General features: G+C 46.7%; 1 protein-coding gene across 12 annotated transcripts in view; it reads left to right on the top strand.

The window, feature by feature from the left end:
- The window catches only part of LOC120904766 (dnaJ homolog subfamily B member 6), a 66586-nt gene that overhangs the window by 12288 nt on the left and 27891 nt on the right, over nt 1–26407 (top strand). For 11 of the 12 annotated variants that reach the window (XR_005739822.1, XR_005739820.1, XR_005739821.1 and 8 more), the window contains 2 exons: nt 5415–5419; nt 23845–23922. The gene's annotated coding sequence lies outside the window, so the exon portion shown is untranslated. The remainder of the gene's footprint in view (nt 1–5414; nt 5420–23844; nt 23923–26407) is intronic. The other variant, XM_040315086.1, reaches the window with a different exon arrangement.

Genomic DNA, 26407 nt, shown 5'->3' with positions numbered 1-26407 from the left:
TTTCCCATGGCCTAAACACGCGCCCGCGCGCCTCCACGCCGATGAATGTGTGTTCGTTGACTTGTCTTGGTCGAAGAGTTCTCCTTCCCGGGGCAGGGCGAAAAAGACCAAAGTTTGGAAGAAACCGGTTTACCGGTGCCCACTGACCTTAACTTTCGATTTTTTTCGAGTTTGGAGCTTGAGTTTCGTGCGCTTCTTGAACGTTGTGATGTTTTTTTGCACCCCATTATCCTCCTTTTTGTTGGTGCGTGTGTCTTCTTGCTGTGGGTGAAGAGTAGACGAGTTCTGGTGAGGTTTTTTACATGATCTGCTTGCAAACAGGCAGCAGGCCCCAGGTAGCGCTCGATGGTGTTGTTGGGCACGAATTCACTCAACAAGTTGTATGTGCTAAAGCTCTCTGACGTGACTGTAACGGTCAATTATTATTCCGGATGGCTGAACGTTCAGCAGCAGTCTGCCTGTTGTGGTGTTGTAAACCATTACGGGTTGTAGTTCTGCATGACAGCTCTGTTCTATTCGCTAAAATCGGTCTGTTTGTTTCGCTTGACTAGCTTTCGCTTTTGGTTGAGGAAATGCACCCAGCGGTTGTTCGGCAATGTTCGATTTTAAAGCGTGTTATTAATTCAATATCCTAAGTAGAGGGAGGGAAGTATGTGATAGAACGTTACATTTTATGACCTAAGAGCTTTGCGTTCTTTTACGATCGATCCCCCCACTCAAACCTCAAGGGGTTCCGATCGAACAGAGTCGAGTTGTTGATGTTAATCTGGTGCTGTAATACCTTAAAAGTATCCGGCTATTGCTATTGCTACTATACCGGACCCGCAGGCAATGAATATCAGTACAATATGAGGGTAGTAGCAGCAGCAGCAGCTTCATAAATTATAACAGAAAAATATTTCCGCTTGATTAGATAGAACTCGCATCGGACGCCGGTCCCTGCTGTGGTTGCACTGTTCGTTCTTTCCGGTCCGTTTTTTGGGGCGAGGTTACTTTTAAGCTATTCTACTTTATAGAGCTCGTTAAACTGTCTGCAACGCAAGGACGAACGCTCCTTTCGCAAAAGGGGCGACGGGGAACGGTTCGTCGCTTGGCCCTTGCGCCTTCCGACTAGCATACAGCCCCCCGGAAGTTTAGCCCTTGAACGAAAGGAACTTGCTGCCGGTGTGTCCAGGTGTTCTGTCTTCCTCCTGTGGATTGTGCATAGCAGGACTCTGGGGCTCTGAAGGATTGTTTATACTGCAGGATATTGCTTCATATACTCTCCACCGTACAGCTCGCATGGAAAACAGCGCCAGCCAGTTGGCGGCGGCATTGCATTTTTGTTGTACTGAGAATTTTGAATTTTTCCTTCTTCCCCTTCCTTCGATTCTGTTCTGTTCGGAACGGGGTCACAACTCCGGGGGGTTGGGCTGCTATGGAAAAAAATGTTATGACTCCGGAAGCAAATATTGATCAAACCTTGGATGGGGTTGGGGTACAGACCAGAAAGAAAGTACCAGAAAAAAACCAGCGTGGTGGCAGCTTGCTGTTTGGCTGTGAAAAATAGCAAAAACAAACATTTTTCACAGCTTTTTTTTACAGCGGAGAATCCAGTTTTTTCGTTTTTTGGCAATTCGTGGAAATTTTTGACCTACAGTGTTGAAAAAAGATATCATTGAAATACGGCTACGGCGTGCCGATGTCTCCAATAAGTCTATTTGTGTAATGATCACGGCCAATGAAAATGCAAAAAAGAAAAACTGTGAGCATTCTTTTTTAAACACACGAAAAAATAGCTTGTTTTAGTTTGTTCTAAAAATAAAGCGTAACATTTGGCGATTTTCGGAGAGCGCCCTGCTGCGCTTGGGGCGCATGGATGACGTATCAGTGACAACTGTGTATAGTTGCCAAAAAAAGTGTTTAGAGAAACACCGGGGTCGGAGACATGCTAAACACACACGCTGATTCGCCCGAAGGTTGAACACACTTGACCGGAGAGCCGTAATGGAGCATCCACACAAACACAAGGTATCGATTGAAATTGAGTACGAAACGAAGTGTGTGAAAACATGACGGAACCTCCTCCCACAACACCCGAGTCCCCTTTAGAAGCTCCCTCCGATGGTGGGATCTCCCCATCTCCCCATTTGCCGCAGTTTTTGCACGCACGCAGTCGGTATGAACGACGAATGTACATAACCTCCAAATCGTCGGCTGTCAGTTAAAAGTTTACCCATTTTCTGTCTGCCATTGTTGCGTCTTCCGGTATCGCCCTGTCACACCTGCCGGCCGAGGGCTGTGATGTCAATAGCTGTGGTGCCTGCCTCCACCTTGCCTGTGAGTGATGTTTCTGTTTTGTATTTTTGCCAACAAAAACATACACGCCGCACACACAGTTGTTCCGGACAGGCAGGCAGGTCCAGGGAGAATTGATTGGAAAAACATTGTGTGTTCTCACGTGCCCTTCTTGCCTTGACAGCGACCTCTGGCGGGGGAAAATGAGCGATGCGCTTGTTGGATGTCGTTGACAGTGGTAATGTTATTGGGGCGTATGTTTCCCCGTGTTTTTTAAAGCTACCGGCCCCATTGTTTAATCGCTGGTTGCCTCACAGCCGGTCTGTTAGGTCTGTTAATGGTGGAAAATCGTTCATGTCATTGGCAGCGAAATGAGCGTTTTATTTATACATGTTCTGGCACGTTTGTACTGTCCTCCTCCTGTAGATGGCGCAGAGGTGGTAGTATCACGAATAGTATAGCGCAAGCGTTTTATGGCAATGTATGTCCAATCATTCATTGTCAAGGATATGGGCGTTTCGTGAAGTTTGAAATGTCTCAAAAAAAAGGATACTTGGAAGGATTTTTTGGAGAACGGGGCAAATTAAATGTGTGGAAAGCAAAATCGCCAGAAGCTGTACCGGCGGACCGTGTTTAGTCTAAAACAACCCCCCCACCCCTGCCCCCTCCGAAACAGCCCTTCTAATTGAGAATCCGTTTTACAATTGATGTGATTTGAAGGTTGCCCCCGTCGCCGTTTCCCATTAGCGTGTTCCGATTTCCATACGCTGCGAAGGTGAAAAGTTCGTGCCTTTTTTTCCTTGGTTTGGTTTCGTTGGGGGCTTTTTGTTACAATTGGGCCGTGAAAAGCGTGCACACACACACACACACAGAGCTTTATTGGGCGTGTGGCGACTGTGTAATCGCGTGAGCATTCTCTACATGTTGAAAAGCCTATTGAGTTCATCGAAGAATCTGTGCCATTATTATGCGACGTTTGGGTGGCGCTACGAACAAACTTCACGCAACATAAATTCTCCCTTGGACTAGCGAATGATGGTGTGCCAGTGGCGATCGACCCAAGGGGTTGGGGTTAAATGGTGTGGTGGTGCACATTATTGTGATTAGGCGAGTGACGGTAAGCTACTGGCTTGAACAGAGGGCTACAGCCCTCTGTTCAAGCTAAAACGGCAGAAGGATTACTGTGGTGGGATAGTATTGGTACACCAAGTAGCAGTAGCAGTAGAGGGTTCGCTCTGGTGGGTTTGTTGATTCATACCAAAACAGTTTGTTGCGCAAAGATTGAAAGGTGTGAAGGAGATATCAATTATTTAAATAAAATATACTTGTTGGAGGCTGTTTGTAACCAAAGTTCGATACTCTTCTAGCCTTGGAAGCAAAAATATCATTCCATAACTCATGTCTCTAGACACTTTTCAATCAGTGCGCTTTCGTGTGTTGCTCAACACTATACTTTTGAGAGCGCCGCGTTCGCGTTGTAGTTGACGCTCTCCGACACTCGTTGCAATTTGTGGGTAGTTCTGTATTTTTGTTTTGTTTTTTTTTTTCTTCACCTCTCGCTTGCGCGTTGCATCATAGGACAGTTTGAGATTTGCCCGTCAGACCACAGCAGCCGGCTGCTGTGTCCCACCGTTAGCTCAGTGTTGCGCGCAACCCCAGATTGCAGCAGGCCCTCGCCGCCGGTCGTCTGATTTTGACGCGCGCAATTTAATCGCGTTGGTCGCGCACACCGACAGCGATACACACAGTGCAACGGGAAGGGTGGAAGGGTTTGAATCGCTTCTTAATAGTGGATTATTATAGCGTAGGTTTTTCAAACCGGGTGACAGGTTCATATGACACACACACACGCGTGCCTAGACTGTGGCTGGCAATATTGTGAGCGCAAGATCAGACGCGTAAGAATGAATGAATTATCTTGCCTGTGACATTGGCAACCGGGGGTGGCAGTGGACAATTAAATCAGTTGACTTGTACTTATTCCTCTCAAACATGGAAAGCCGTCAGGTGTTGAATGGTGCTAAATTTAGCGTTAATTTAAATTTTTATTACTGTTAAGTTGAAGAAAAAAAACTCCGCGACTCCGTGTGACTAAGAGATTCGTTGCGTTATAGTTTAAAAATACAATACATACACCTCAACGTGCGCTTGTTGTGCGGGGCTTTTGCTTTCAAACCAAAACGCTAGCTGTAATCATTTGCCATTGAAAACCAATTGCTCTATTCGGCACTATTTCCTGTTCCAGTGTCGGTAAAGTCAGTCCCACCTCGCCAAGTAGTAGTGGTGGAGTAGTCTTAGTACTGATGATAAATCGCTGCGTGGTAGAAAGCACCAATTTACGATGATTAATGAAAGCGTTTGTCTGTCGGGGCCCGAGGGTAGTGTGGTGTGTGCGCGCGCAAGCGCATACAAACCGCATCGTCGTTCCTGCTAATTCAAATCGGCCGTAAAAAAGAAATGTTCAATGATTAGAAGATTAATGTTTGTGATATAAAAGGTTTTTTTTCGATTGGAGTATATCTCCGGCTCCCCTTAGATTGTGGGGGAAAAGCAAGAAGGAAGAAGGAGAAAGAAATTCGGCTGCGCTTTATTTGCCTGCAGGAAATGGGTAAATTTCTATTTTACGCACTTGACTGCGCTTCGGTTGCTGTCCGGTCGATTGGTCGAAAATCAAATACGTGTGTGTGTGTGTGCTTTAAATTAATTTTTGGTAGCTGTACCAATGTAAACGTTGTAAATCAAAGCGTGTTTCGCTGCCTTTCCTCGTCCAAGCTGGGGGGAAGAAGAAATGGTCCATTTTATTAGGAAATAAATAGACCTCAGGGGTGGCAAGTTGGAGCACTTAATCTCTCAAAAAGCTGTTTTTGGACAAACACTATCTGATGATGCTTCCCCTGTTGTGTGTACGCGTGCTTTGAAACGATCTCTAATCGCGCCCATCAAAACGATTGTGTGTTTGAACGAAGTGACCTGAAGTGAAAGATTCTTCACACGCGTATCATGAAAGCATCACGACCTTTATAAACCGTAGGGAGAAAGAGATTGGGGATCTCTGTTTCTCGATAAGCTGCGACTTTTAGTTCTGCTTCCGTCTTAGCACAACAACACGGCAGCGCTTGACGGCTTGCGTGCGTAAGAAAAGGTGTGTGGAGCGCATTAATCTTTCAGTTGAGGTTTTTCTTCGTGCTTTTTTGGGGGGACCTTTTGGGGGACGCTATCCAAACAGTCGTTGTCACCTGTGTGTGTGTGTGTGTGTGTGGGTAAGGTGAAAAGGTATAATTGGAGTAGTATGTCAACTGTGCTCCCCTTCCCAATTCTCTCCTGCCCGCTATGTGGGTCAGGTTTGTTTACACAATTATTTCTTAACCCTCCCCATCAAGATATACCGTCCGCGTTACGAGAGGCAAAAGTGATTGGGCAGAACGTTTTGGAAAGAAAACAGGAACCGACGGAAGAGCCGCGAACGGTTCTGTTTAACGGTCTGCTTCAGGGTGGTCAGCTCAGTGGAGACATGTTGACGGCGCTGGGAAGGAGAAGAGGCCATTGCTGGACAAGAAGTGCAGCAGCAGAGCCTGGGCGACTGCGATGTTATGGTCGCAGTAAAAAGCAGTCATTTTACCCAGCCGAGGATGTTTCCTCGGTTTGAGCATGTCTGCTTTTTTCCTCAGTGTCACATGCACATCCCAAAACTTTCACCGAACTCTACAGATAGCCGGTGGCCGGTAGGTTGGGACAGCCGTGTATCACACGCAGGGGCGGTGAAAAAACTCCACTCCGGACGAGATGCACACATGGCATGCACACAGGCGTGGTCGTAAAGCTCCGAACCATCTACGGAGGATTTCGTTGCTGACATAGGAGTGTTTTTTTTATTAACGCACGGAAAAGTTTCCCCTGGAAGAGTGGCTCTCACCTTTATTTTTTTCTGGAGTCAAGCATAAGACACGTGTCCCCTTGAAGACCTTGGGTTTCGGGATGATTGATAAGGGTTAATGGGGTCGTATTTTATTTTTACACGAAGAAAGAAAGCCTATTCTTTCTCACAAGTCGATTTAATGAGCAAGTTGATGTTAGATGTAATTGAAATTAAAGCCCTCCAATATTGAAGACACAATATCACAGAGCGAAAAGTGTTGAAAACACCATAACTTCTACAATCAATCAAGACTTTGAACATTAATGGTGGAGCATCAGCAGCATCAAACTGTGAAGTGCATATGAATGACTCTTGTTTGTAGTAACGTTTTTGTGGCTGAAAACACGCGTCGGCGGCTGCTGCTTGTCTTGAACTCATTGGTGAGTAAGCATCACTCAACACGATTCATTCGATGCACAGCAAAACAGGTTCTTCACAAACATCTTGAGCAAAAAAGTACGTGGTCGTGTCTTGTTATGACTTTTTATCCCTATTTTTAGTAATTGCAAAAAGGTCCTCTTATGCAAAGGAGATGGATTTCAATTACATCATATTGCTCTAATAGATATTAGTCGATCGATAGATTATGTCACTGGAGTGTGGTAGTTCAAACGCATTCGGTGTAGGGTCTCCGAAAAAGAAGACAAGTTAATTAAACTCTAATGTTGACGCAATACATCAGCTCTGTATGCTAGCGACTGCGACAGTGTGTAAGATGATGCCGTGTATGAAACGTGATCTAGTTGATCAACCAATGCCCCACCGACGACTACGAATGTCTATGCCTCCAGGGATACAGAGAGGGAGAGAAAGAAGGAGAGAGGTACTAGGTACTCGCAAATACCTGTACTATGATCTCCGTTTCCGTCACACCGTTGCAAACTTTTAAAAATGGAAGATGATTTAATCCGTTTGCACAAATTTGGATTCCATGATACACACCAGGCTTTGAGCACCTTAAAATAGACTCTTCCCACTTTTCGCGCGCCTACATCTGGTCGTCGGTGAAGCAACAGTGTGTGGTGGGCCAGATCCCGGGGATTGATGGTCAGAAGCGGTTGCCTCTTTTCGTCGTCAATCATTTGCATGAAGGAAGAGAATAATGACCACGGATGGGCCGGCCGGTCGGGGGCCTACACGGGAAGAGATGCGTGTACGCCTCGTGGTGTGTGCTGGTCGCCGTGTACCGGTGGGCACGTGCAATGTAAAGCGAGGAGAAGTTGCATAATGGTACACCGTTGTTACCGTTGCGCAAAAAGGTTACGGGACACAGAGATTAATGCCCTTCAAAAGGGCACCGTTTTTGGGCTTATGCTCCAGTGTCTATTATTTGTATTACATAGACTTTGACGGCATGTCTTCTATGTTTCAAGCGCCGAATGGGAAAAGAACATTCCCTCCCCAAAAAAAGGAAGGAAGTACAGATTTACTACAGACACAGACGGTGAGAAAAACCACACAAATCTCCAGCTTCCTAAAAAGCCATGAAAAATTAATCACGAAATCCAGAGGATTCGGGGAGAAAACGGTTTTATAACACGCGCGTAACGGGCCACAATAAAATCATATATTATCGATTAACGACGATCACCTTTCGAGAGGAGAAATCGACAAGGGAAGGTGTCGACCGTCTCTATCTCTCGCCCCATGCTTTTGGGCGTAGTTTTGTGTGCACTTCAGAGTTTCCCGACTAGGAACGGCGGGGCTGTTTCATTTTGGGATACATTTTGGGAACGGCCGGACAAACGTGTGAAATAGCTGAAAGGCATCATGCTACAGTCCCGAGGTGCAATTTGGTCGGATTGTAAATATTGGAACAAGAAATACACGGGCGCGCGCCCACTCTGCTAACGACACACTCGAATGCAAGCAACATATATAGGAGGGTTGGGCGCGTTTTATTGGACAACGAGACCGGGGAAATTAATTAGATACTGCAGTTGGGCGTATCGTGTGTTGTGTGTTGCCTTTGGGATACATACGAGAGGTGTGTAGAGTTTATTGCGATAAAGCACAGATAAACGTAAGCTGTTGACGTCCGCTTGGCAAGCACATTTGGTCACTCTTTTATAGTCGAGCTTACCATTTCTTCGTGTTGGTCACTACACTTGCATGCATACAGCATCGAACTCGTGACATACACACCTTCGCCCCCTAAAGCCTGACGGCAGAGAGTGGGGGAGGACGAGAAATCGGGAGCTTTCATCTTCACGCGCGCTTTGCGAGTCCAATCTTTCCCGGAGATCTTCTCCCGGTCTCCTTCCGGTCATCGACCTGCGCAGACACATGCACACAGATGGGGTGTTTCGGCGAGTTGGTATCAATTAAAAAGATATTAAAATGTTAATTAAGATTTCACTCGGTCTCTGGTGTGCTGTGAATGGTTTTGGGGTTTGAGGGAAGCATATGTGCAAACGATAAGATTCCGTGGTAAAGGAGGAAGCAAAGATTTGAATTTAATAAAATGAAGCTAACCAACAACAACAACAAAAAACGACAAAAACTGCCGGCACCCCAAAAAAGGGTTTTATCAAACCAGTGCAGAAGCCAGGGAAAGTGAAAGGCTCTGCGATATCTTCTTCAGACACGAGAGAGATGTGTGTTGTTCAGGAAGCGAACTTTCGATTTCGTAATTATAGGGTGCGTATGGGTGTTGATCGACTTTTTTTTCTAGCTATCTCCAAATGAATTCTTTCTCTTGGACCGCCGATCGGAAATCACGCGCTTTGTGGGCTGGCGCGCAGGTCAATCGGATGTGTTATGTCTCCAGGCGGGATGGAACTACAATCATCACTACCATTCGCTCTTTTCCCGAAGTAAATGAAGATGTTAGTGTGTTGCCACCATTGTCTGGATGTGTGGAAGTGTAGAAGCGCACTTCATTTCGAAGCTAATTTGTTTACGCGGGACCTTCCGGAGGCGCCAGGTCAAGTCGCCGTCGTCGCTCTCGATTGAACGATTAAGACAAATGCTGAAGGAGATGTTGTGTGCGCACGCCCTATTCTTCTAAAGAGATGTGTTGCCTTCAGGCTGGCCTCACTTGTGTAGATCACTTAGGTGTAAGGGAGCGCGGAGTATCATTAGCCAGGCCCCCGAAGAGCTGAAGTGTATGCCGCAAGGTTCTGGTCAACGAGACGCTCTTAGAGACGATTATCCGAAATTCGAAGACGGCGATGTTCTTCGCTTCCACGTGCGCTCAAACACACTTCCCGCCGGTGTATCGAACTTGATCTCTCTTTGTTGATATATTGTTGGAAGAAGTAATAGAGTTCTTCGTCTGTGAGGAAATGAAGAGGCACACTCGAGGGAGGGAAGTACAAACAATTTACACCAAATTAGCAGCGTTCGACACTACTGCTGGTGTGCACTGTTGGGCCAGATGGCCCCCTCGTTCGGCTCAAAACAATTACCTAGATCTTGAGGAAGACCCGGGATGTGCTCTGTGTTGGCTTGGGTAGTTGTTGGTTGGAGCAAACGAGTGATACTGCAAATTGAGAACGAACCGTTGTGCCTTGAGATGGATGGTGACCAGATGGGACTGTTTGTGCTGCTTTTGTTCCTTTTTTGTTGTTGTTGTTGCGGCCATGGAGTCCATCTCTCTTCGGAACCTTGTTACGGTGATGTCAGTGTAATTACTACAAATAGCTGCGATGAGTGAGAAGTGGCAAGAAAGCAATCAGCAATCCCCTTACTGGTGATCTTGATCTTTGCCTGTCGTCGGCGGGTTAACTGCGCTCGGAAATGGATTGATGAAATCATGCGTTCGATTGGATGTGTGTGTGTGTGTTAGCCTGAAATGGATTATTGTTGTGATGCAAATCGGTTCGAATGATTTCCATGATTCACACTATTGCATTGTAGTGTCAGTACACTAGGCAGAACAGTTTTGAAACAATTATGGATCCCTTTCTTTTGACTTCAATTGCGCCTATAAAGAGGACAGGAAGCGAAAGCTTTTTTAAACTTTGTTACGCAAACTATTTCAACTTTTCTCGTCCGCGCAAACCGACGACGCCACTCAATGCGATCGATCGTGCGTGACAGAACAGTTACACGAGCACTGGAATGAATTTTAAACTAATTATTTGTTTTCGTTTTTTCTTCTCTTCCTCCCTCCAATCGTTTCAGAAAAGGTATGTTGTCCAAACGCTCACCCCTGGATTGGATTGCAAGCAGTGCCGCCGTGCCCGCCTCCCTGATACGAAACACTTCCGGTGCCGTGTACATTTGTGTGTGTGGGTTTAAAGAGAAACCCATGTTCCAACAGTGATAGTGTCACGCAATGCGGCGCGCGGCCATGTAGACGCGCAACGATTTTCGTGAGCAGTTTTCAAATGTAGCAAATTCTAGCGACACGCGGGACGAGACACAATGTTGCCCTGCAGTTAATGACGGTTGTGGTGGTGGTGGTGTGTGGTTGTGTGTGTGTGTCGGTACGTGTCCATCGCAAGGGCCCGAGTCCCGACTAACGAAGGAAACGCTCAATTGCATTCATTTTGGATAATTTTAGCTTGATTGGTTTTGTTTCATGTTATCACGACGATAATGGACCAAAACGCGGTGGTCAGCACCGAAGGCAACTGGGGGAGAAGAGGGGGGGGGGGACTGCGAGACCGACCGACCGACCCTTAAGTTAGCATTTCCCGCGACCACGGTTGTTAGTGTGCCAAGTGAGCTTTTTATATAGGTTAGCGCTTGCCTGCACCAATTCCGATGGCTGTGTAGCGCACACCACCCACCACCACCGCCCAGAGATAAATCAATTGTACCGTGAAGTTCAAACAGACACAACAAAAAATAGGAAATGGAGTGATTCGAAATGCGACGACCACCAGCACCATTTCTACGAGATTGGTGGGGAAAAAGTGCTGTGTGTGCACGTGAAACAAAAAAAGACAACAACAGCGCGAGGCTAAGAATAGCTATGATTAAGGGCTCCATTGCCGGCGAGGATCAATCGAACGCGCGCTCTCTTTCTTTTAAAAATGTCATTCCCTTTTTTCTCCGTAGATCGTTACAAATTCGACACGTACATACGCGCGTGTGCTTTCAGTCGGCAACTGGCTCTGGGACCTCCGGCTCGTTTTTTTTATCAACTACTTGCAAACGAGATCGGAATCGCAAGGCGTCCAGCGACGATGAGAGTGAGAGAAAGAGAGTACAGTACCTGGCCCAGGGGGCGTTTGACTTAGTTTCCCGCAATGTGTTTGACGTGCTGTTGAACACACGCAGAAATCGATTGAACATGGAACAAATTGCTCCCAGCCAGCCGTGACTCTGTTGAGCCATGAGGGACAGGAGAAAAAGCTAACTTCTCTCCTTCTGGGTATATACGCCGTTAGCTTCTGCCCCGCACCGCGGTATCGGTGACCGAGCAACAGGAAGTGATTTTCAATTTCGTACGCCCCGGAGGACGTCGTTGTTGTCGCAAACGATACTTGAAACCCTGTTAGCGGTTTTCTTTACATCGGGGTTTAGCAGCTTTCGCATTGCCAGCAGCAGCGTTGCAGCAACAACACGGTGCTTCACAGAACGCTAGCGGATTGCGATAAAGCCTGAAAGAGAGCATACGGAAGTAATCTGAATCCATTCTCAACTTCAAAGCTGTGTGTGCTGGGGGACGCGCGATCAAAGGCGAAAGTGTAAGCTTTTGTTGGGCGCAGTAGCAACTTCTCTGCTCTGCGTGGAGTGTAGTTACGGCAAGTTCTACCGAGCGGCGGGTATAACTTTCACAGCCAACAGCCAAGTGTTGTACTCCCGTACACTGTTGTTGTTAGGTAGTTGAAAAGTTTTTTACGAAAATAGAATTGTCAACCCACTACTGTTGCGAGCGTGTGCTCTGGCGCGCGTTTGAAGAGGTTGCTAAGGAAACAATAGCCTAGGAACGTCTAGAAACCACGCCGCAAAGCCTTTCGTAATGAGCGACGTAACCTTCGTGTCCTACAGGATCGTTACGACTGTGCCAGTACGACCGGTAGCGTGGGGAAATGCTTGCTTAATAACAGACCATAGTTTCGTATTAGGAAGTGTCCCCAACTAGTGTTCCTGTTGCCGTTCGAGGAAGCGCTGCCGAGACTCTCGCCCGAAGAGTTGTTTAAGTGAACACGACAAACTTTGGAAGCACTACTACAACAGAGCAGCCAGTACACGGCGCTTGCCGTTACAACTCCCGCCGGGCCCAGTGGAGTCCGAGTCGTACGCGTATGGAAGCGATGTTAGCATCCGGCATTAAAACGTTCCGCTTACATCATCGTTCGGGCGGGCGTTGGACCGCTTCCAAAAGGGAAGGGAAAGCATGTGCTGTGTGTGTGTGTCTCTTCATAGATTATTCAAACAAGGCAACTTGCGGGCATCCTTTGCTACCGCCCTGCCATTACTACTTGTAACACTTTTATCCAATTATGTTTAATTTTTGTATTCACTTACTTATCAGACCGAACGCTCGCTGGCGCGACACTGTCCCGACACTGTGGCCTGGGAAAGAATGTGAAGCGTACGTCGCGCCAATACCGGAATTTGAGTATCATACTTGGAGCTTGGTGGATGGGGCGGCGTCACAAAGTTTCACGGAGGAGGAAATACCTTTCCAGAATTATGACGATTACCTGGCAATTTGCATACGCGAATGGAATTATGGCACCACCGTTAAACCAACTGCTGCTGCACAAGGGCAGAAGAGTGGGACAGTAGGCGACGAAAGTGTTATAAGAAAAATTGGATGCCATTTTGCACAACGCTTTTGGGAAGGATGTTACAGCAACGGGCAAACATAGTCATGCGGCCGCAGACAAATTGGATTGACACCGACAGACTATTGTGGATAAAGTGCCCCGATGTAAGCTTAGCGCCCTCCTCCTCGGCAACGGGGAACACTCCCATGCGGGCTACAAATCTCACGTTTACATTCTTTCTCAAGCTTCAACGGATCAGCCCCACGGGTGGAACACTCAATTAGATTGCCGCACACAACACAGCAACGTGAAATTAGACGAGTGTTGTGTGAGCCACCATCGCCCGGGCTGGGGGCATATCGTAACCAGTCGCGGGCGCATAATGCTACCTAATAATCGCTCATTTCTGTTACCACCCCCCTCGCTCTCCCATCCATGTGGCTCATCCACATGTCTCGCATTTCGTCATGGCCTGTTTTGTTCTCGTTTTCGCTTTCATTTGCAGGCGCTTTTGGGCAGGCCATAAGCCTCCGCGCACCGATGGGACCAGAAGGAAGGGAAGGGATGATCCAGTTTGAAGTCTCCATCGGGCTTGGTGTGTGCCATCGTGAGGTCTACATCACCGAAACGGTGTACCGATCGAGATATAATCACTCGCGTACGCGCGTGCACGCGGCCACCGATTTTTAATGACCGTAAACGATGGTGTGTGGCCGCGTGTGTGTGTTGGGCCGTTTGTTTTCCCGTACCGTGCCGGGGTTGCCTTCGGTTGAGGATTGGTGGTCAGGATTTAGTAGTTGGCAGACAGACATAGACACAGAGACCGGTGGGGGATCCTACCCTCACAATTACCTTTGGGACCTGCGGAAAAGGGGAAGGGAGTGTGGTTAAGTCGCCGACAGAAATCTTGTGCGGAGAGAAAGGCCTTAGCGCGGATTAGGGTTATTGCAGTGAAATTAATTTATTTCGTTACGGCCGATCCGAGTGTGCTTCGAGGACGGCAAAAGGAAGGAGATGGTTAGCAGCTTAATTTGCTGCGCCTTTTCGTGGAAAAGAAGCCGCATTTAGGCATTGATCTTTTCATTTGCTTAATCGTGATCATTAGAGAGCTTGTGCGGTCCAGCGTGTTTGGTACACGAGGAAATGGAAATGAATAATGATGCTTACAGAGATGTATAGATTTCTGGTTATTAAAACTGAGTTTGAAGTACAGCATTGGAGACAATTTTTTTCCCGGGCGTGAAATTCAAAAACGACTTTGATCACTTCTGTGTCCCACCGGCGGTGGTTGGTGATCGAGCGGCATCGTTCTACGCCTCGTGGCGCATGAGTCACCAATGATTAATCACGTTCATTTGCGCGAGACAGTGAGACTCGTGGGGCACCAAACACACCCCCACACGCGAGCGGATGATGAGCGCTCTAACACGCCAATGACAGCGATCGAACAAGAAAGACCCGTTGTGTGTGCGTGTAAGATCAACATTGACGATGATGATGACTGGGGGTCGTCCCGTACACTTATGTCGTCTTGCGTTTCCGTTGTGTCATTCTTCCTTACGCGGAAATCTCATCTTTGTTCTATCAGGAGACACACACGAGTAGAAGCGGAACAGAGCCGTACGGTACTGTATGCTTGTCTGCAGGTCGCGGGAATAGAGAAGCTTTGTATGAAGATGACTTTCCGTAAGGGCAGATCATCCTGCTATTCGGTGGCGCGTGGAATCTTCCGTCCTTATTAGATCCCGGAAGAGTGCACACGGTTGTTCTTTAGATTTGCAAACAACACTCACCGTTCCCGCTCGCAATCGGGATGTGGCAGAATCATTGAACTTTTCCTGAAACCTGTTTTTTGCGCCTTGACTCGCACACACATCTGATCTTGACTGGTTGGGGCGTGTGTTTGTGTTGCTGATGGGGAAGTCCACCTTCTTCTTCCCAAGTTTAGTCATCGCGCGGGTAAAGTGCATCGGCATTTCTGAAGTTGCCATCGACTGCCGCTCTTTAGCTCCTGTCGTAAAGTAATGTTCCCATACTTCAGAAAATGCAATCGATTTTAAACACCGCCAGGCGCGTTTGTCTTCATGTTCCGACTCTGCTTTGAAGCTAGCGAACGAGGGCTATGACCCGCACCCCCGCGGCTGATCGTTGGTCAATGTCTGCTCCCTAAAATTAAGTGTCTGCCGGTACCAAACACGGGCCTGACGTGGCCCTGACTTTCTGCGGTTTTCTTTCGCTTTGGCAAAAATTCTCATAGACCTCATCATCATCATCAGCCAGCCTCCCAACCAACCACCTTCAACCGTCCCAGTTGGGTCATCCAGCGTGCGCTTGTGTGGGATGTTCTACCACCGTACAGCATCCCCAATCTCCCCGGACATGGCTTAACTTTGAGCACATACTTGAAACAAGATTCCACATTTGGCACGCCTTTGCACACCCGGGAACCGAATGTGTGTATGTGTGCGTGTGTGAGAGAGTGAGTGAGACTATTGTATGCGGGTGTTGTGGAAACCACAGTTGGGTGTTGCCAGGTACACCCCGGGCTAGATCATCAAACTTAACGAATTTAAACTTTCCAATTAGGAATGAGGAAGAGGTGGGGGGCTGCAGGTGATGAAGGTGGAATTGGAGGTGTGTAGGCGGTTTTGGCTAGCATTGGCAATGACCCGGTCGAGAAGGATCTTTGGCTAGGAAATTACCCCCGATACACGTCAACTCAGGACGACGTACCCTTCCCGAATAGCGCAACGCAGCACAACAGCAACAACCATTTATTTTTGCCCGCATTTCGGACGATTGGCAACACCAGGTGGACGAACCCGGTTTGGTGAGAGGTCTACGAACGCGCTCGTGTGTTCCCACACGCCGATTCACGATGGCCTTGTGTGTATTGAGCAGCTGAAATTAGTGCAAATGTGGTGTGTGGCATATGGTCAGGTGTGATGTGGATTGCGCACACGCTCTAAGCACGCGGGCTACACGATCATGCCATTCGCCGTGTCCCAGTGCATTGGCCGGAAAAATGGGGCCCGTCTGGCCCCGGCTCTCCCGGCACACCCTAGTCTAGACGACGAAGCGATAGCGGCCATACTTAGGTCATTATAGCGATGCTCGAATCACAACACACGTGAGCTCATCACCTACGCGACGTGTGATGTGTGTGTGTGTGTGTGTGTGTGTGTGTGTCGTGCCCACACACGCAAATGCATAAATCATAAACATTGCGTTTTCGGTGTCGCACCGAGAAAAGGTGCAACGGCAGTAGCGCTTGGTCCCGCGAACAAGAGCGGGCCTGATTGGGGGATTTAGTGGTGTGGAATAAAGTATACACACAGCTCGACATTGGAGCGTACTTTTCGCCTTCGTTTCCGGCCTCTCGACGTGTGGCGGTGGTGTGGATCATACGGCCCTCTTCTATTATTTATGCGATATTATAGTTTCCGGCTTAATGATTGTAAATCTATGCTATTCGCCATCATATGATGCTTGCTGAAGCCGGCCAGGATTTGAGTACCGGAAAGTACGATGTAGAACAGTTCGTTTTTTTTTGTATAAAGAAACTCTATTAGTGCTTTGGGGGACCCTTTTGGGTGGGTGTCTTGTGTGGGATAACACACACACATACACAGGAGGAGCGTTAGGAGTGTTTACTTTTAAGCTAAAACCGTTTTGTACCAGCTGTCCTGTTGCGGTTGCAAGTTACAGTGAGCCCCCTTTGCTCATGTGTTCATTTCAAATTCGATTGAATATTAATGGACGTTTGGGCTTGGCATTTGGAAAATCTGATTGTTTTAGGACATTTGAAATATTCATGACCCTTTCGGAGCGAGATGATGTGCACGCGGACAGAAAGCAGACCGGAAACAGAGCGCTTTCAACATTAAAATAATATTGAATAGCATTAAAAACGGAATCGTGCAAACCGTAACACATATGCTCATTGAATCGCACTTTGCGCTCGATACATGAGTGTTTGTGTCTCGGGTACTGAACTTTCGCAACGGGTTTGGAGTGGTAACGATAGAAGCACGATTTCACAAATGCATTTGTTGCCTGGTTGTGTCCCGTCGGGGGACATTGATCGACCTTCGGGTTGTGCTTACTTTGCTTCAAGAGAGGGAAATATCAAAAGAGGAAGAAGAATGTTTTTTAGATGAAATTATTAATTCTACCCTTTTGCAGAATCGTTAGTTTGTGACCGCTTCCTAACACTCCATTCAGCAGATGTGTGTTTTTAAATGCTATGTGTTTCGTTTTAGTTATGAAAGATGATGTGTATGTGGAGTGCTCAATCATAAATTTGTAATTCACGCCTTTGCAAGCAATCTCTGCAGATCGGTCAGTCGTTCCGTCGGACGCAGCTTGAGATACAATGAATGAGGCAAGCCCCAAGAGCGCAATAGCCCAGTGTGTAGAGCCCGCCAGACCTCGAACGGTTTCTAATGTCATTGTGGCGCTGGTGCCGCGCTGTGAAGAAGAATCCGTCGTGCCTGTCTCTGTGTCCGTGCATTTGATCAGCCAATTGGTCCTCGGAGCGCGCTCGGCGATACTTCACCACCGTTTTGTGTGCATTGACCTAGATTTGCAGATGTGTGGTTTTTAAAAGCCTAACGACCAAAGTGCTACCGTCCGTCCGTCGGTGGACGATGTGACCGTGCGGCGACGGCTCTCTACCCCTTTGCGGTGCTCAATTCAATCGGTTTAGTGGAAGCCACTGTTTGAAGAGCATCGCACCGACAATGATCCGTGTTGTGACGACGGGTGCGGTGATCTCGGCAGCGCAGACAAACGAGAATGACTTCCCCCGCCTCGGCGTGGCATGCAGGGGACGGCTTTGATGTATCATATAACGCGACGACACTACGCCATCGTCGTCCGATAACCTTCCCGGACATTACCCATGCCGAAGGGGCGAATGGGAAGGAAGTTATGAGTGCATTGTCGGTCCAGGGCTGGGCCTCCGCTCTCTGTTGCATGATTGATTTATCTACACCGTACGCTTGCGGGTGAACTTACGCATTCAAGTTTCAGTGCAAATTGTACTGGTCAAGGTATACACGGCGACATAGGTACATAGGTACTGCTTGGAGGTGTTGGAGTAAATTGCATTGAACTGACACATCAGTCCTGGGGCGCTCGGCATCGACACCAACGGGTTGTCCCCACCTCTTGCCAGTAGGTTTCAAACTTGGTTAAATGATGGTGATGTTCACGCCTCCCAGACATCGAACGGTGTGTGGTGAAGCTCTAGCTCGGTTTGCTCTGCAAACGTGTGTTGCCTCTGGGGAGAACCGACCACCACAGTACATTTGCACATTGCCCATCGGAAAGCAGCGCTACGGCAGAAAAGGAGGTTAGCACACGAATGACACACTGTAGACACTCGCCATTACACTATTTTCTGATTGATCCGAGCGAAACCCTTACAGTGATTTGATTGAAACAATGAGCAGTAAATTGATTTTGTTGTAAATGTAAAATAGAGTACAGTGGCCGCATGAAGATGACGACGACCACCACTAGCCCGATAGCAGTTGATCGATTTTGTACCCAGGAACACACAGTAGTGCATCATTATATCGTGAATCGCTATCATTAGTGCTGTCTCCCGGGCTGGGTATTCGTTGTGGTTTCTGTGGTGTACGAGCCTGTTTCAAAGATTGTTTTTTTTTTTGCTTCTCTATGGCATATCGCGTATCTCGCCCCTAAGGTGGCGCCATTATTTCTAGCGCGAAGCGTGTAGATGGCAATTGGAAGCGGTAGTAATTTGAAACTAATTTGTTTTTGGTTTAGGCCTGGATGGTGTGCTATCATTATCGCTGGGGGAGGCACCCATTGGGGTTTGTTAGATTTGGCTCGAGGTGTGGTTTATAGAAGTGGAACAGTGCAACACGAGAGAGATACAGTTGGTGAGAATGATGGGTTTATAATGTACACTCGTTATAAGATCTCTCTTTACCAAACATTGACGCTTGGCAGTTTCTCCCAAGTCGTCACAATCTTCAATTCCTTCGTCTGAGCAGTTCCAATGTTGCATATCGTCTTCGTCTGCTTAATGTACATTGGGTGTCTTACTGGGCAATAGTCACTCCAAAGCTCTCTAAATGCCTTTAGCAAATAAACTAATGGATGGATTGCAACATGCATACACACACAAAAACCAACCCCCTTACATCCGTCTGCAAAACGTTAAGGATACGTTCAGACATTCAACTAACGCTGCTAGTGCACGGCCGAAGAATGTACACACATTTGTTGCGAGCGCTTCTCGTGTTGATATTCGCATGCACATAAAGGTGAAGTACATCGCTCGGTGATTATTATTCCCCTATGCACACCTGAAATGGTCGAGCAATGGTTGGTTGTAGGCTGTTGCCGGCTACGTTGTTCCGAGACACGGGCAAGCTTCACTTGTCCAATGAATCATCCAAGTGTGACTGACGCGTTGCCCGAGGTTGAGAAAGCGCGATGGTGTGCACTGAAGCCCATAACCCACACCATCTTGTTCGGTGTTGTGTGGCTTAGGTGAGATGTTACGAGCTCGATAGAATGCCCAGACCAACTTCTCGGACTGGAGATTGGACAGGCCAATGAAGAAAACGAAAAGCACGAAGAGTAAGATATGGTCAATTATTTTCGCTCTTCTAATGAGGAGTGTGCAAGTACGAGAGGAAGCAGTCCACCTCAGCTAAGCTCTGGGGTACCTTGAAAATCCTGATGCTTTCGCTGGAAGATTAACGGTGCTGCCACAGTGCTCAAGACGAGGGATGATTGTGATCTACATTTTTGCACGATCGCCGCCACGCAGCCTAACGAACATCGGAGGCATATGCAATGAGTCAGATGCTAGATATGGCTGACGAGCTGTGGCGCATTTTCAACGAATTCCGCGATGTCTGATGAATGGTGAAAGATTGAGAAATTATTGAGAGATTTTAATTGGATCTTATCGTGGTCTCCCGCGCGAAGCACAACTGCGAGCGGGGATAAATCGAACTAACAAAGTTATTCATTTGATTATCCATGTTGCGTTAACAGCATCCTGGTGTGTTACTGGGCAGGTTTTCTTGAACCTCAAACGAGCGGGTCTGCCGAGGAAGACCCATTAGTGCAAATTTAACCTTGTCCTGGCAGTAACTTCCTCAACGCACAGTGACAAGAAGCGAACCAGTATCGGGGCGGACGGATAGGAGTAGTTCAATTTGTTGTAGGTAATTCAATTGACCAAGCTTGTCTCTGTCTTTCTGGGCCAGTTCCGAGCGGGCTTGCTGTGGGGCGTGGTGGTCCAAGCAAGGAGTCACCAGCGTGAATCGTTTCTGATAAATATTAATTAGTCGTTTACGGTCCTTAGTTTGTGGTTGCCGCTGCCGCCGCCGCCCTGTCGTACGCGTTGGGAAGGCACGTCCAGCTTTGGTGGGTGCGCTTCGGAGATAGTGGATTCAATTAATTGCCTTGCTCCTCGCACATGACCGTTCACTGGAGACGATAACTCCGATGTACAGGCACACACCACATGTGCCCCCAGTTAACGATTGACAAAATCTACCGATGTTAATTGATTGCCTAATGAATCACCAAGAAGAAGTCTTTGCAGGAGTTCATTGATCTGGATAATATGCAAACCTCCCGTTGGGTTCGTGCGTCCGGTTGGGGGTAATGAGCACGGGACTCGATACTGACGGAAAGAACCGATGGGCTGGTAAGCATAGTTTTACTGTAGTAAGTGACCCGATGGCCTCATTATAGGTCGTTGTGAACATTCGCTGTGTGGGTCAACGATTTAACCTCGTTCGCTGGAAAATGGTGTTTCTGTGGCAATATTTTTGGGGTTAAGAATCGGGGTCTGGCCCGCGACTTTCAGAACCTTTCTTCGCTGGCTTACGCCAGGGGTCACTATTTGTCATTTTCTGGGTTACAATTTCAGAGGCTTCGATTTTGTTAGGTCCTGCCCCTACTTTTGTATCTAGTTCTTTCCCTCACAGATATGTGTAGAGGTTTACATAAAAAACAACAACATATAACTTTTACGTTCGTCTGCGGCCGGTCAGGCGAAAGTGTTGCTACAATTCGTTGATGTATTTTGTCGTTTGTTGACTGATTTACTTTATGACACCTTGTCCCTCCCTCGCTCTCTATGCGTAGGGCAACTTCTCAGAGGGCCGCCCTGTTGTATAAACACAAACATCAAACACATTCACGAGTGCCCGGTGCGCCCCAAAGAGACGCATGTATAATGACAACGCCGGCCGCGCGCGAGACACGACCCGACGACGCGGGAGGTTGGAATTATTTTTACTTACGATACGCGCATACCATGTGTTCTATAAATACGTTACGCAAACGGATGAGGGCGCTTGTTGACTGGGGAGGGAAGCCCGGTAGAAGATTGGAGCTGATTGCGGAAGGGTATAACCTGACCCGTAACAGGCCCTACCCTTCCCTAAGATTTACTGTGTATTTGTGCTTTTGAAGTGGTTCGTTCGTTCTTTCGTTCGTCGCCATCGTCGCACGGTATGATATCGACGTCGAAGTGTAAATGAGCCCGAGAGGTCAGTCCGGCCGATGAGTTGGTAGACTGCCCTGCCGTGTTAACACTTTCGCAAAGTGTGATTGAGAGTGAAGCGGCGGATTATTCATTTAAGGATGAAATTGGAACAATTTTCTTAAAAGTTTGATAAGTTAATGTAATTGTTTTTTGAGCAAAAGTGTCAGGAAATAAAATTGAATTTAACTTTCTCTATTGATTGACAGTGTTGATGACGCTATCGCACTTGGTGTGAGGACAACTCTGGCACATTGTTATTTTGCTGTCACGTTTGTTGGTGAAAGGATATCATTCAGCTGTTTATGTGTTCTATTTACAACGCAACCTTAACCCTCTTCGCTACATCCACAGGGACTGGGTGCCGGCCTGGGCAGTTGCAGTTCCGTAGAATCGGTGTTGTTGATGTTCGGAATACGGAAAGTATATTTTTATCAAAGCGAAAGATAATGAAGCACAACAAACGTGTGGCGCTTGATTTCGAACGGAAATGACGGAAGCAGCGATAAGATTTTCCCTAAGGATATTACGCATTACGGTCATTATCTATCAGTAGCTGACGATGTAGAGAGAGACAGAGAGATTGATATTCGTGTTATGATCCTTGCTTTCCTTCGAAAGTTTATCCAATGAGATGATCGAAAGAACTTCCAGACGGATTCGGCCGTAGATATACATCCCCGGGAGCTTAAATGTAAATTAATTCCACTGAGGGTAGCAAACCCATCACTGCATCACACACACCACACCTCTCTTCGGTGTCTATTGTTTCCTGCTCTATGTAATTTGAGTTTCCTTCTTTGTTCGTTTGGGCAGAGGAAATGCGGCCGGTACACTTTCTTACCTCGTGGACTCGTCGCCAAGACACACTCAGATAATAGATTGAAAATTATTCATGTACAGACACACACACCGCCAGTCTTCGTTGCTTTGTTGTTGCCTCATCTTCGGGTCAGGCCCAAGAGAGTGGTTTGGGGAGTCGCTGGGAAAATTGTGTCCAATCTGTGAGACGGCCTCCCACGGGGAAGATATCGGTTGTTGTGTCTTTTTTGTTTCTTCGAAATTCTTCACCAGAGAATAAACACTTCCTGTTTCTGCTGCTGCTGTTGCCTGCATTCAAGATTCGTTTTTTGGAACCTTTGTTTTGGGTTGCTTGTGTTGTATCCAGCAGAAATTCCCACCATTTTGATGCCTGCAGTTTGAAGAGTCCTCGTTTGCCTGGTGTCTTGTGTGGGGATGTTGTTCAAAAGAGGGGAGTCAATAACCTCACCTGAGTTAGTAGCATGATTTACGTGTGCAATCATAATTCAAGCTGCTTGTGTGTATGTTGTGTCTTTGTTGTGTAGATTTTCCTCGCTCGCGCGCTTGTAAAGTGTTAGAATATTAAATGAACCTGCTCAAATTATGTGGAAAGGGTTGCCTTTTTATGTTGGAGAAGTGTCTATTAGTCAGATTTATCATCTTGATGCGAAGTGGAAGCATCGGACGGCGGTTTAAAGGCTAAATCGAGCTTTTGCGGTGTAGTGGTGTATCTGGAGCGCTTCGAAAGTCATTCGCTCAGAATTTATGACTGTAAATGGAGAATCGTGCGGATGAAGAATTGCAAAAGCCATCATTTTTCTATCCCTTCTAGATACATTTATTGCAAAAGACGAAAGAATCATCCTCACTTTCAACGACTGAACTGGCAACATCGCTTAGGGCGACCCCTTCCGACACTTTATCGATGCGATGAAGTGTGTTGTGTGCGGCTTTACGGTCGGGGTGCATTAGCCATCTTCGTTGAGTGCATTTCTTACATATTTTTGAAATAGCAGCATTTTATGGCCACATCACCTGCAGCGAGAGTCAATAAATAATACTTATACACCTGTGTATGTGTAAGTGTGTGTGTGTGTGTGTGGTGTGAAAAAGCCACGAACCACAAGACATGTAAGAGAATGACATTCTCGTGTAAATATTTCGAAGCGCAAAACGGGAAGAGGTGGTACGAGATTCTGCATCTTTTCAAATGCAAATACTATTTTTTCCGTCTAACCGCATGCATACTGCCAGAAGAAAGATGGGAGCACGCTTTCCTCTCTGGCTCTGCACATCCGTTGCTCCTCTACCATCACCATTCGGTGGAATGTGATGTTTCCGTTCGGACAGGCTTGGGCTGGGCTGGGTCCCGGCTTGAGCATGTAATATTTTTGTTCGGAAAGATTTATGTCCATTTAGGTGCAATATGTTTTAAGAGCTTCTCCCTGTCGAAATGTGAAAATGAGCGGAAGAAATGTTTGCTTATTCTGAGAAGCGTGTTAATGTTATGGTGTGGTGTACAAGCTGTTTAAAATCGAATTAAATGAAAGCTTGAATTCATAAATCATTTAATTTAATTTTTTACTGACGATAAATGTATGTAATAAAGTTATTCTTTTTCTGTTTCATTTCAGCAGTGAACGCCGTTTGGCATCGAAGCTGAAACGCATTCGTAGCTCAGCTGTAGTGGAAGCGACTTCAACGGATCATAGGTAAGCGCCGAGAGTCAATGAGCGACAATTGAATATCTCAATTTTATCGTTTTAGTATCTATGACGCATAGCAGGGGAGAAATTCGACACCAACAACGGCTAATGAAATTAGTTCAATTGGATATTTGTTTTCATCTTTCCAAAAACAAAACCCCTGGCGGTGCGTACACGCACTCACAGCGTGGAATTATAATTCACATCGAACCCGCTTCAGCGAGTTATCATTTCCCTTTCGAGCTGGAGCGAAACCGCAAATAATATGGTTCAGTGTACGGCGACAGGGGCCGGGAAAAGTGTATCATGCACGATCTTAACCTAGAAATGAATGCTCGCTAACGAAGAAAACGGCGCCCGGCGCACATAATAGCTTTTCGCGCACGGCCTCTAATGCCTATCGGAACTCTATGGCGCGCGGTGGGACCACGGGGAACAGAAGAAGCGATAATAATGAAGTAATTAATTTAATTCCTACCATCTCCACACACAGCCCCCCCTACCGCCGCCACTGTGGGTGTGCAATTTGCATATAATACGTTTCGTGTGGGAAATGGAAAGAAGAAATACTCACACACACTCACATTCTCTTGAGAGATATGTTGTGAAAAGTGAAAAGCATAGAAAATGGATAGTGAGTGGCAGTATGTCCCTCTATCATGCGGCGCCTGTATATGCCCGTGTGTTTTACACATGCCATTTTTAATAACTGTCATTGGAACAAAATGCTGCTGCTGCTGTGTCGGCCTTTTTTTATTGTACGAAACAGAGAGAAGAATTCGCGCAACGAACGCACCGCACCCGCACGCACGCGTGTGAGTGTCAAATGTACTTCAAATCAGCATTTTTCTTTCGTTTTGTGCTGGCGGCTTCCGTCAGCTTTCGGGGGCACATGCCCATTATTTAAACAAGTGTGTGTTGATGTTGAGGTTTTCCTTTTTTTGCAAAAGTTTGTGAGGGGGGCATAAAACAAAAGAAACTAAAAACACAAAACAGCCACCCGTTCGGTTCCACCCACCATCAAAGCTAATAGAGTGCGTGTAGTGACGTAGTGAAGCGGCGCCAGCGGGAGTTTTATCGCTTGGAAATTAATTTATGTGCCTGGGTCACAGTAGTTTCTCATTCTGTATCTTCACATCGAGTGTTGTCTCTTGCTTCCAGGAGTACGATATCAGTCTGACGTTATCAATGAACCCCTTGATAGAGCAGGCTAATTGTAGAGGTTGAGTTCGTGTGAGAGGAATCTCCATGAAGGGTTTGTTGACATTGAACATCGAGACAGTTAGATAGGTGATGGGTTCATGGTTTATAAAGCATTCGAATGTAGAAAGAGAAAGTCCTCTTAGGAAGATGAAATGTGCATACCCCGAAAACAAAACGCTCGATTTTGAAGAGCTTGATGATTTCATCAAATACGTTTCGTACAATATAGCCTCGTACGTGCAGTATACATATTGTCCTCAATTTTGCCTTCAAGCCACCAGAACAGCAAACATAGAAGAAGAACTCTCTTTCACCTCTAATTGACATAACGGTGCGTTCGGAGAAATTAATTAAAGTCGAATTAGATTCCCAACCGACCGTTTGTGCCTGCGGCGTGTTTGATCTAATCTGGGTAATGAATAATAGCACAGAGCGAATACGCGACCGGTAATGGAAGCCGTAAATATTTGCACAAATCATAATCAATTAAATGTTGTTTAACAGTAATGGAAGATATGGAGGTCGACGGTTATGTTGGAATGTAATTCTAATGCCGCGATGAGGGTGGCAACGGAATGTGTTTACAGCCGTAATGTGAATCATGTATTGAAATTTGAAATAACAAAACTGATCCTAAGCAATACTTTGCTGTGTTGTGCGGTTTGTTTGTGGATACACCGATGCTTTACCGTGCATAATTAAAGCTTTGTGTGTAACTGTGCATAATTTTGTAGCGCCCGTGGTTTGCCAACCCCCCGTGCGTTTCGTGCCAATTTATGCCATTTACGCCACGATATGACGCTTGCCGCATTTGTCAGTGATGAGTATGAAAACGGTCTGAAACTGTAGTAATCGGTAGTGTGGTTTTGTGAAATAATATTGCAACTATTGGAATTTATGCCACAGCAGCAGCGACCCCCCGGGGGAGTGTCAGTCGAGGTGTAACAATTGCAACATTGCTGCTTTTCTGTGCACAAAGTGAAACTGTTTTGCGAGTCGCTGCAATAGATAATTCCCTCCCGGGTTTAATTATGGATTCAGTTCGGCATTGCGTTTCTATTGAAGAATGCAATCGATAAATGGTTGTGGTAAAAAGGCAAAAGCTGACCACTGTTCAATGTGTAGGCGCCCCTTTTTTATGTGATGGCACTCAGCACGCCCATTGAAATAGTTTTAAAAGTGTATCTCCTGAACAATTTTCCCGCCACTGTAACACCTGAGAACACTCAGGCCAAATTTCAGGAGAAGAAAATATGCCTACCCATACCGGCGCCGGTTTGTTCATTCG

This window comes from Anopheles arabiensis, chromosome 3 (genome assembly GCF_016920715.1).
Source record: "Anopheles arabiensis isolate DONGOLA chromosome 3, AaraD3, whole genome shotgun sequence".
NCBI lineage: Eukaryota > Metazoa > Arthropoda > Insecta > Diptera > Culicidae > Anopheles > Anopheles arabiensis.
Note: the sequence above shows the minus strand (reverse complement) of the source record. Positions and strands in the feature narration are given on the sequence as shown.